The sequence below is a fragment of the Arachis stenosperma genome, chromosome 9, assembly GCF_014773155.1.
Source record: "Arachis stenosperma cultivar V10309 chromosome 9, arast.V10309.gnm1.PFL2, whole genome shotgun sequence".
Lineage (NCBI taxonomy): Eukaryota > Viridiplantae > Streptophyta > Magnoliopsida > Fabales > Fabaceae > Arachis > Arachis stenosperma.
The window spans coordinates 54,762,593-54,774,354 of record NC_080385.1 but is presented as its reverse complement, the minus strand read 5'-3'; the positions used below and the strand labels follow the sequence as shown (position 1 = coordinate 54,774,354).

The 11,762-nt window shown below is 38.4% G+C and overlaps 1 non-coding gene across 1 annotated transcript; it reads left to right on the top strand.

Annotated features, from left to right (window-relative positions):
- Positions 1 to 1,213: 1,213 nt before the first annotated feature.
- Positions 1,214 to 1,321, top strand: LOC130953493 (small nucleolar RNA R71). The gene has a single exon (XR_009075663.1). It is a non-coding gene; the product is annotated as a small nucleolar RNA R71 (small nucleolar RNA).
- Positions 1,322 to 11,762: the final 10,441 nt, after the last annotated feature.

Sequence of the window (11,762 nt, the reverse complement as noted above, 5' to 3'; positions counted from 1 at the left end):
CAAAAAACGGAATGGTTACCTCAACCTTTTTGAAGATCTCCACCATCTTGGGGTCTAGCTCCACCTACTTTCTGGGCTTCCAAGCAAGGTGCGGAAATGGAATAGGAATGGCGCCCCCTATAATGTCTGTGCCTCTTGGTGCTTCATTCCTTGGTGTGGTTGCTTCTTCTTCAACCACCTCTTGTACTTCTTCCTCTTATTAAGCATCCTCTACCTCCACAATGCTTGCAACTAGAATGTCTGCTTTTGAACTTGGCTCCTCATAACTCCTCTCTTGAAATTTCGTCCCAAACCTTAGAGTAATGGCATTGATTCCTCCCTTGGGGTTAGGTAAAGGTTGAGAAGAAAGTGCACTGGAGCTTGTAGGTTGGTTATTAGAGGTGTTTGATGATCTAATCTGGGAGACGAGAGCTTGTATAGCAGAGGTTAGACCACTAATTTAACTTTCCATAGTCGTTTGTCTTTGTGCAAGAGATTGAAGCAACTTATCATTGGAAGAGGAAGGCGGGCCTTGTTGTTAGTTATTTTGAGATCCCTGGTTTTGCCTTTGATGAGGTGCGCGATAGGGCTGGTTCTGGTTCTGCTGAGACTAGTTCTGCTGATTGTTGTTGTTGTTCCATCTCTGATTTTCACCATTGTCTCAGCCTCCTTGGTTGTAGTTATCCCTCCATCCTTGGTTGGAGTTACCTCTCCAGCCTTGGTTGGGGTTGTCTTGCCAACCTTGATTGTAGTTCCCACCTTGGTTATAATTGCCGCCCTGCTAAAAATATCCTTGATTTGGGCGGTCATAGAAGTTATGAGTGGCTACCAAGGTGTTGTCTTCCTGTTGTAGTTGCGGACATTCATCAGTGTAATGAGTATTGCACGCACATATTCCGCAAACTCTCTGAGGGGCCAACTGTTGATACTATTGCTGTGGAGAAGGCTGAGATTATTGTTGATTTAGGTGTATCTGCTTCAGTAATTTGGTTATCTCACATATAGATTGTGCGAGAGCATTAGTCTCACTACTAGAGGAAACCTCTGCAACAGTCTTGGGATGATTTTTTCTGTGCTTATGATTCCAAGTAGACTCAGCTAGGTTGCTGATCAGTTGCCACGCTTCCTCCGCAGTCTTGTACTTTTTCAGCAAACCATTACTTGTACCATCCAATATAGTCTTATCCTGAGACTTCATGCCTTGTGTAAAGTAGCTGATCAATACCAACTTGTCAATCAGGTGGTGGGGGCATGCGTCTAGGAGATTATTGAAGCACTCCCAATACTCATAGAGAGTCTCAGATTCGCCTTGAATAATCATTGAGATTTCTTTTCTCAGTCTATCAGTAACTTCAGCTGGGAAGTATTTTTCTTGGAATTCTCTCCTGAGCGTATCCCAGTTAGTAACAACCACTTCAGGTTGAGTGTAGTACCACTCCCTTGCCTTTCCCTTAAGAGAAAACGGAAAGGCAGTTAGCAGAATTAAAGTTTCATCTGCACCATTACGCTTCACAGTAGAACAGGCTGTCTGAAAATCCCTGAGGTGCTTGAGAGGCTCTTGAGCAGGTAAGCCATGAAACTTCGGTAGTAGATTGATTAGTGCAGTCTTCAGTTTAATATTTGCACCCAGATTTGGATGACACGCTTGGAAGGGTGGTAGTGTAAAGTTCGGGGCTCCTGCTTCCTGGAGAGTAACCCTCCTGGGAGCTGCCATGTTCTCTGCGCGTAAATCAACCAAATCAGTGGAAAGAAAGCTTATTTCTTCCTTAAATGACGTTTCAGATTCGTCTTCAGGTAGGACTAACCGACGCCGAGCTTGCTTTATACGTGAAATAGTTCTTTCAATTTTAGGATCAAATGTGGGTAAGCTCGGATAAGGTAGCAAATGCGTCATTCAATGAAAGAAACATACAGCTCATAGTCGCAAAATAAATAAATTCCAACCAATAAATTAGCATACTATTGCAACTCCCCGGCAACGGCGCCAAAAATTGACGTGGCGAAAATTCACCAATTAAGAGTTTATAGAGAAAATAACATTGAAAGTATAGCTCTTAACCAATGAAGATTTTGCGTATCAATTTAAAAGAGTTGTCACAAAATTTAGAAATAAAATACTGGGAGTATGAATCCCAGGTCGTCTCCCAACGAGTTGCAGAGAGAATGCTATTATATTGATCAAAAGTTTTCCGAGAGATTTTGAAAGTTGAATGGCAGAAAATAAATGATTGTAAATTAGTGCAAAGAAAATAAAAAGGAATTTATATTATTCAAAATAAAAAAGCCTTGACTGGGGGAATGATTAATTGGAAGTTCTATCCTTGTTGGGATCTCTTAAGTATAGTATCAAAAAGGTTGTTGTTTTCACTTAGTTAACCCTTACTAAATAAAGGAAAGTCAAGTGATTGAGCTAACTCTTATTCGCAAATCCTAGTCCTCTCCCTTGGGAAGGTCTAGCGTTAGTAAATACAGAACTAGCTAACAACTTCCAGTTTAACCATCACTTAAGCCTTCCAACTCAAGTGTCTCCCTTTAATCAACCCCCATGTCAAGTTGGGGATTTATTCCATTGACATGAATAAAATGCTCACAGAAATAATAGAAGAAGACATGATAAATTAAATAGAATAAGGATTGAAAATTGATTAAAGGAAAAAGAAATAAACTGTATTAATAAATCCAAAATGCAACATAATTATCTGAACAGGATTAATCAACAACTAAAGGAGTAAGGCAATAAGGAAACAAACTAGAATAGTAACTTCAACGGAGATAATGACTCTTCAATATCCAAAATCCAAAACAAGAGCATAAAAGTAATAAACTGTGAATGTAAAGAAAACCCAGAGGAAGAGTGATTCTCTCCAGATTCAGATCTAAAATCCTAAAACTATGCTAATGAGAATGTGTCTTGAGTCTCTGCATGTTTCCTGGCTCTATTCTGTGTTTCTGGGCCGAAAACTGGGTCAAAACTCGGTTCGAAATCGCCCCAGCATTTTCTATTATTTCTGCAGATCGCGCATGTCACGCGTACGCGTCAGTCACGCGTGTATGTCACTGGTCGTCTTGGCGTATCACGCGTACGCGTGAGGCACGCGCTCGCGTCATATTGCAGAACTGCAATCCACGCGTACGCGTCAGGCACGCGCACGCGTCAGGCACGCGCACGCGTCATTGCAATTTTCTCCATGTCGCGCGCACGCGTGAGCCATGCGTGCGCGTCGCTGCTCGCTGGTTATCTCCTTAGTTTCTTGTGTTCCTTCCATTTTTGCAAACTTCCTCTCCATCCTCTAAGCCATTCCTGCCCTATAAAGCCTGAAAACACTTAACACACGGATCACGACATCGAATGATATAAAGGAGAATTAAAATACACAAATTAAAGACTTCTAGGAAGCAAGTTTTTAACCATAGACCAAGACTAGGAAGGAGTTGTAAAGCCATGCAAATTATATGAATAAGTGGGTAAAAACTTGATAAAAACCACTCAATTAAACACAAGATAAACCATAAAATAGTGGTTTATCAAGAGACAAAATTGAAAAATATCTCTTAACTGGTTACGAGATAAAAAGAAAAATTCTCTTTACTAGGCACGAGACAAAAATAAAAAATATCTTCTCAAGTGCTCTAAAAGAAAAACAAGTGTTATTAAACAAAAAAGAGACTAAGATTCAACTCCTCTTCTCTTAGCCATCGATAAACCATCAGTAGCAATAGTAGCAATAGCAACAATAACAATAAAAAAAAAGAGCAAGAGCAGTAGCAGTAAATTAAATCACTTTTATTGATAATAATAATTAACAAGACAAAATTACATACGTAAGGAATTAAAAAGATACAATTATAAGTGAAGGACAATATTCACAATTAGAAATTAAGTATATGCATTATATATATATAATTTTGGACTTGAGCGTTGAGTGTTGTTTGTTTGCATTTGAGAAAGAGGAAAAAGAAACTAAATTTATTGAGTCACCCATTTACTTGTTAGACATAATTTATTTATAAAATAATTAAATCCATCTAAATTTTAGATTAAACAGATTAAATCTAATTAACTAAAAAAAAGGGAATAAACGAATTAGTTTTAAGGTTAAACGAGAAATTTGTTTATTTCTTTATATTTTTGTAAAAAAAAATATTTTTAATTAATATTTCTTCTAATTCATTTCGAAAATTCAATCCATCAACTAAAAAATATTATTTGTTTAAAATTTTTGTTTAAAATTGATAATTTTTGCCAAAGTATTTTTAAAAATAAAATAAAAAGATAAACAAATTACTTCGTTTAACTTATCAAAACAATCTGAATTAAAAAATCATGACCAATAATAAAATAAAATAATCTATTTAACCTACAATTTAAATAGACTAAATTTAAATAGGTCGAACCGACGCATTTGACATCCCCAAAAATTTAATGGATGATAATGTTGTGACTTGTGCCTCCAAACTAACTAAATATGGTGAATTATTGTCCAAATCTAAACTTCAAAATACAAGATATATTATAAAGTAAAATCCAAGATCTCCATATTTAATTATTTAGCATTGCATTGTCATCCACTCATTCTTATCTGTTAAATCTGTCGGAAGCAGCACGGATATAATATTTTCAATTGCAAAATCGTGTTCCGCGTGGATCCATGTGAAACGATTTAATTAATACACTCCATTATTCATTCGATTAAAAAATGTCTATAAACCGTAAAAACAAGTCAATAATAAGTATATTTGTGTTTTACATGTGTTTCATTTTACATATCTTTCTTCTCATCCAAAATATCAATTACTACAATAATCTAATATTTTAATAAAATAATTAATAAATTTTTTAAAACAACATAAGTAAGATATTAAAACTTTATGAATATAAAAATTATTAATTATCACTATATTTTTTGTATTTTAATTGTATTTCAATTAAAAACAAGAATCTACTTTAATTAATATTCATACCCTAACCCAACACATAAAGTTAGGTCCAATAAAAATAAAAAAAGGTCCACTTAAAAAGGATGGCTTCTGTCATTTACCGACCTCTTTAAAAAAGTTGGATACGGCGACAAAGACCAATGTTACTTATCTAAATAAGTAACTGCCTTTTCGAATCTCTCCTACTATCTTTATCTCTCCTAAAAGATACATCCCAACAAACTTCCAAAGATAAAAGAAACAATTATTCATTAATTAAAGGTGGAACTATTCCAAAAAAAGTAGACATCAAATTCTACTATAAATACATTGACATCCCCTCAGATATACACACGTTCTATCCTACTAAAACATGCCTAAAGCTCTTGCTAACTTAAGCATCGGAGTCTCTTGCAGGTACCACTCCTACCTCCTCACAAGAAACTCGGACGGCGGCACCTCGATACAAGAACAAGTCGGACGCTGCACCACATGAAGTTTGGACCTCACGTCCAAGCCCAAATCAATATTTCAGGTAACCCTCGGAACATTGGTGTCGTTGCCACGGACCTGGAGTTTAACTACTGCCAATGGTTGATAATCTGTATGAAGACGACCACACGGCATCTAAATCCGAACCTAAGCCCCATCAGGAAGACATCGCTCTCGCAACACCTCCACCATGGGAAAGAACGCACGTCCCTCATGGAGAAGGGACGTCGAAAAATCCCCAGCCAAGACGAATTCAATCGGAGGTGCACCCACCAGAAGATGAAAACCCTCCACATCCAACGGAGATATTAGGTTTAGTCCATGGCCATCGCGGACGACTAAAGCAGTTTGAACAAAAAGTTAAACAACAATGGGAAGTAGAACGAGAACTACAAAGAGAGGTAAGACAACGAAAAGTATTGGAAGAAAAGCTCTTAAGACTGGAAGCTGACCTCTGAAGACGGAGTAATCGAGCAGATAGGGAAGAAAGTCCTCTAGGGATGAAGATCCGTTTGTAGAAGAGATCATACAGGCCAAAGTTTCAAGGAATTTCAAAACTCCTGACATGGATCTCTACGACGGAACGACCGACCCGAGGCACCATCTCATCAACTTCAAAAATCGGATGTACCTAGCCGACACCTCTGATGCTACTCGTTGCAAATCATTCCCGACAACCTTGACCAAAATTGCAATTAAGTGGTTCGATAACTTACCGCCCAGGTCGGTAACTTATTTTGATGACCTGGAAAGGAAATTTCTGATAAGATTCTTGATTCAGAAGGATAAGGTGAAACATGCACCAAGCTTTCTAGGAGTCAAATAAGAGGTCGGAAAGACGCTCCGAGATTATATAGAAAAATTCAATAAGGCTTGCTTGAAAATACAAAACTTACCTACTGAGGCAATCATAATGGGATTAGTTAATGGCCTTAAAGAAGGATCATTCTCTATATTCATATCTAAGCAACACTCTGCTTCCTTGTATGAAGTACAAGAGTAGGCAGAAAAGTACATCAACATGGAGGAGAATTTCTGACTAAAAGAGCCACTCTCAAGACCCAGCTTACCCTATCCACCTCAGGAAAAAGAGAAAGAAGTTAAGAAAGAAGAAGAGTACAACTCGAAGAAACCTCGAAGGTATCATAATTATATTCCCTTCCGGGTATCTCTTGTAGATATTTACAGAGAGGTATGTCATACCGAGAAGCTTCCTCCTCCTCGTCTGATCAAACACAAAAAGGCAAGAAGTCAAATAGAATATTACGAGTATCATAAACTCTATGGGCATTCTATCAACGACTGCTATGATTTAAAGAATGTTATTGAAAAGTTTGCTAGAGAAGGTCGACTAGATAGGTACTTGACAGATAGGTCGGACGATCAAAGGAAAAGAAATAGAGATGAAGGAGGATGACAAGAACATCTACCTCAAACTCCCAAGCGACACATACACATGATTAATGGGAGATTTGCTGAAGGAGGAATATCAAAATCTTCACAAAAAAATATTTTAAAGAGGTGTACCAAGTCGAGGAAGATAGTGGATCTCCTTATCTACCCACCATCTCGTTCACTAAAGAAGATGTTCAAGGGGTAACACCTGGTCATAATGATCCAGTGGTGATAAAAATGATCCTTGCCAATGCCAACCTCCATAGAACCCTTATAGATCAAGATAGCTTGGCAGATATACTATTTAAACCCGCTTTTGACAAGCTCAAACTGGAAGAAAAGGATCTAAAGAAAAACCCAGATAACCTCTTTGAACTGGGGGACACGCTGATCCAACCTCTTGGGTTCATCTCCCTATACACTACTTTTGGAAAAGGCATAAAGTCAAAGACGTAAAACATCGATTACATTGTTGTCGATGTCATTTCAGCATATAATGCCCTAATAGGTCGGACAATCTTAAACCGGCTTGCAGTAGTTGCCTCTACGCCTAATCTATGCATGAAGTTTCCCACTGCAGAAGGAATTGCTACCATAAAGGAAGACCAAAAACTAGCGCGCAAGTGTTAACACGAAAGCCTTAACTTAAAAGGCAGCCTAGGAGGAAAGGAAGTCAATACCATCTAGCTTGGAGGTGTTTGAACTCGGGAAGAACTACGTCCCCAATAAGGAGGGAAAGTGAAAAAAGTGCAGATTGGAGATCAGCCTAAAAGAACAACAAATATAGGGGGCTAACTTGGAAGAAGGTCTGAAAAAGCAGCTCATTGACCTTCTAAGAAAAAATTATGACTTTTTCGCTTGGAAAGCTTCCGATATGCCCGGCAGATCCCGACCTGATGTCTCATAAGCTCACCGTATACCTAGACTCCCGACCTATCTAGTCAAAGCGTCAAAAACTTGGGCCAGAAAGGACACAGGTCGTGGAAGAACGGGTGCAAGCCTTATTAGAATGAGGGTTCATAAGAGAGGTAAAATATGCATTATGGCTGACCAATGTGGTCCTAGTAAAAAAGCCGAATGAAAAGTGGAGAATGCGTGTAGACTATACAGATCTCAATAAAACATGTCCCAAGGATCCATACCATCTCCCTAGCATTGGCGCTTTGGTCGACTTAGCATCAGGCTATCGATACATGTCCTTTATAGATGCCTATTCGGTATACAATCAAATCCCGATGTATAAGTCAGATTAAGAGATGACCTCATTCATCACTTCAAAGGCTAACTATTGTTATGTAGTAATGCCTTTTGGACTAAAGAATATCAGAGCCACATACCAGCGACTAATGAACAAGGTATTTTCTTGCCATTTAAGAAAACTCATGGAGGTATATGTGGATGACATGCTTGTTAAAACCAAGGTCAACTCAACACTCCTGTCCGACCTCTTCGAAGTGTTTTCTACAATAATAAAGCATGAGATGAGATTAAATCCCTCAAAATGTACCTTCGCAGTAGAGGCGGGAAAATTTTTAGGCTTCATGCTAACTTAAAGAGGTATAAAAGTAAATCCAGACAAATGTAAAGCTATACTGGACATGAAGAGCCCGATCTGCCTTAAAGAAGTTCAACAATTGAATGGAAGGTTGGCAGCTTTATCCAGGTTCCTAGCAGGGTCAGCATTGAAATCACTACGCCTATACTCTATTCTAAAAAAGGGGAAGCAATTTTAGTGGATTCAAGTGTGCGAACAAGCCTTTCAGGGCTCCAAAGAATTCCTGGGGCAACCTTCAATGCTTACCCGACCTATCACAGGAGAAGAGCTCGTCCTCTACTTAGCAGTGGCGAGCCGAGCTATAGCTTCAGCCTTGATCAAGGAAGATGAGAACAGACAGCGATCCGTCTACTTTGTCAGCAAAGCCTTATGATGAGCAGAATTAAATTATCAAAAGATAGAAAAGTTCACGTATGCTCTTATTCTCACCTCTCGAAGGATCCGACCTTATTTTCAAACTCACACTATAAAGGTTTGTACTAACCAACCAATGAAACACATCCTACAAAAGATGAACTTGGCAAGATGAATGTTGCAATGGGCTATAGAACTGTCTGAGTCACAACCCGAGTTCAACTTAAGGTATGAAGCTCGGACAGCAATCAAATCTCAATATCTCACCATCTTCGTCGCTGAATATACTCTAAGTCTGGGAAGCCCAACAATATGGAGCCTATATTTAGATGGATCATCCAATAAAGCCGGCAATGGGCAGGCGTTATCTTAAAAAGTGAACAAGGAACTCGGATAGAACTCTCATTAAGCATTGAGTTGCTTGCTTTTAATAACCAAGCAGAGTATGAAGCCTTGCTTGCTGGCTTGAAGCTGGCTAAAGAAGTGGAGGTAGAAAGGCTGATAGTGTTTAGTGACTTTCAAGTGGTAATTTCACAGATTAACGGTACCTATGAAGACAAAGACCCCAACATGAAAAAAAAATACTTAGATGAAGCACGAGATTAACTACCATAGTTCTCGAAAGGAGAAGTCTAACCTATAACTCGGGAATCAAATGTCTGAGCAGACGGTCTCTCCAAATTAGCCAGCACCAAGTCAGGAGGCAACAATAGAAGCCTTATCCAGAAGACTCTACATAAACCATCAATATCAAAGGGAGATAAGAACTCGAATGTAATGAGTATATCTAACCAAAATCTGGGATGGATGACCCCTATAGTCAACTATCTTAAATTTGACGTTCTCCCCGAGAACGAAAAGGAAGCTCGAAGACACATAAAGGAGGCACAAAATTATACACTGATTCACAATGTGCTATATAAAAGGGTAATATCAACGCCTCTCTTAAAGTGCGTCCCGACCTCTAACACAAAGGAGGTCCTAAAGAAAGTACAAATTGGCATATGTGAGAACCATCTGGGACAAGTCAAGTACCCATAGTAGGGATTGACTATTTCACTAAGCGGATCGAAATGGAACCACTAGCAACTATCACTGCCCAGAAAAGTCAAAGGTTTCTATATAAAAACATTGTCACAAGGTTTGGGGTCCCTTACTCCATCTCCATGGACAATGGAACCCAATTCACTAACTCGACCTTCAGAAATTTGGTGGTCGATCTTAAAATAAAGTACCAATTCACTTCGATGGAACATCATCAGGCCAATTGACAAGTTGAAGCGGAAAAAAAAGTCATACTAGCCGGATTGAAGAGTCGACTACAAGAGGCAAAGGGAGTATGGGCAGACGAGCTCCCTCAGGTCTTATGGGCGTATCGGACAACCCCTCTCTCTACAACAGGGGAGTAACCTTTTTGGCTTGCTTATGGAATAGAAGCTCTGATTCCCATAGAAATTTCCGAAGAGTCACCTAGGGTTCTATTCTACAATGAAGGTGCCAATACTCAAGCACAAAAGGAAGAGCTCGACCTCCTCCCAAAAGTTTGAGAGCAAGCTCAGATCAAAGAGGAAGCACTAAAACAAAGGATGACCCTAATATATAATTAAAAGGTGATCAAAAGAAGCTTCGCCACAAATGATCTCGTACTAATCCAAAATGACATCGGAGCTTAGAAGTCAGATGAAGGGAAGTGAAGAACTGAAGATTGATGGTTTAGAAGTTATAATAAATTCTCGTTGCAAGTATATTTTCTAAACCAAGCAATCAACCTTTCTTACAAACGTTTTGGTTGTCACAAGTAACAAACCCAATAAAATTTATAAACCGAAGTATTCAAATCTCGGGTCGTCTTCTCAAGGAATTGCAGGGAAGTATGATTTATTATTGGTTATGGAAAACAATATTTTTGGGTTTGAAAAAGGTTTTCAACAAGCGAAATAGATTGCAGAAATTAAGAAATTAATAACTAATAAAAATCATGGTAAGGTATGAAAACTGGAAGTCCTATCCTAGTTATCCTTATCAATGGTGATGAGAATTATATTTTTGCCACCACTAAGTCAACCTCTAACTATGAAGGTCAGTTAAGTGGACAAATTAATTCAACACCTAAAGTCCTAGTCAACTCATGAGGAAAGAATAGAGTTATAGGAATCTAAATCAATCAGCAAAGATATTAATTATCAATCACGATGAGTTTGACAACTCAAGAGTTACCAATTAATCAACCAAAGCCAATAGTAAATAATCTAAATTATAAATAAAGAAAAGCAATCATGAGTCTGAAATACCTCAAATTATATTATTTAAGAAAATCCTAACATGAAAAGTTCATAAACAAATAAAAGAGAAAAATAACTAAAAAGAACATTGAACCTGAAATGAAGAAGAAATATTCCTAATCTTAATAAAAATCCTAATCCTAATCCTAAGAGAGAGGAGAGAATCTCTCTCTCTCTAAAAACTACATCTAAAACCTAAAATTGTGAGTAATGATTAAATGATTGATTCTGCTCCACTCCCAGCCTCTAATCTGTGTTTTCTGGGCCGAGAACTGGGTCAAAAACACCGCCCAAAACTGTCTCCAGCGTGTTCTGTAATTTCTGCAGATCGCGCAGGTCACGCGTACGCGTCATTCAGCAATTTTCCCTCCACGCGTGCACGTCAGGAACGTGCTCGCGTCGTTTGCGCGAACTCCAATCCACGCGTACACGTCAAGCACACGTATGCGTCGCTGTGATTTTGTCTGATTTGCACGCACGCGTCAGCTATGCGTGCGCCTCGCTGTTTGCTGGTTATCTCCTTTATTTCTTGTGCTCCTTCCCTTTATGCAAGCTTCCTTTCCATTCTCTAAGCCATTCCTGCCCTATGAAGCCTGAAACACATAACACACAGATTACGGCATCAAATGGTATAGAGGAGAATTAAAATACATAATTTAAAAGATCTTTAAGAAGCAATTTTTCAATCATAGAACTAAACTAGGAAGGAATTGTAAAATCATACAAATCATATGAATATGTAGGTGAAAAGCTTGATAAAACCACTCAATTAAACACAATATAAACCA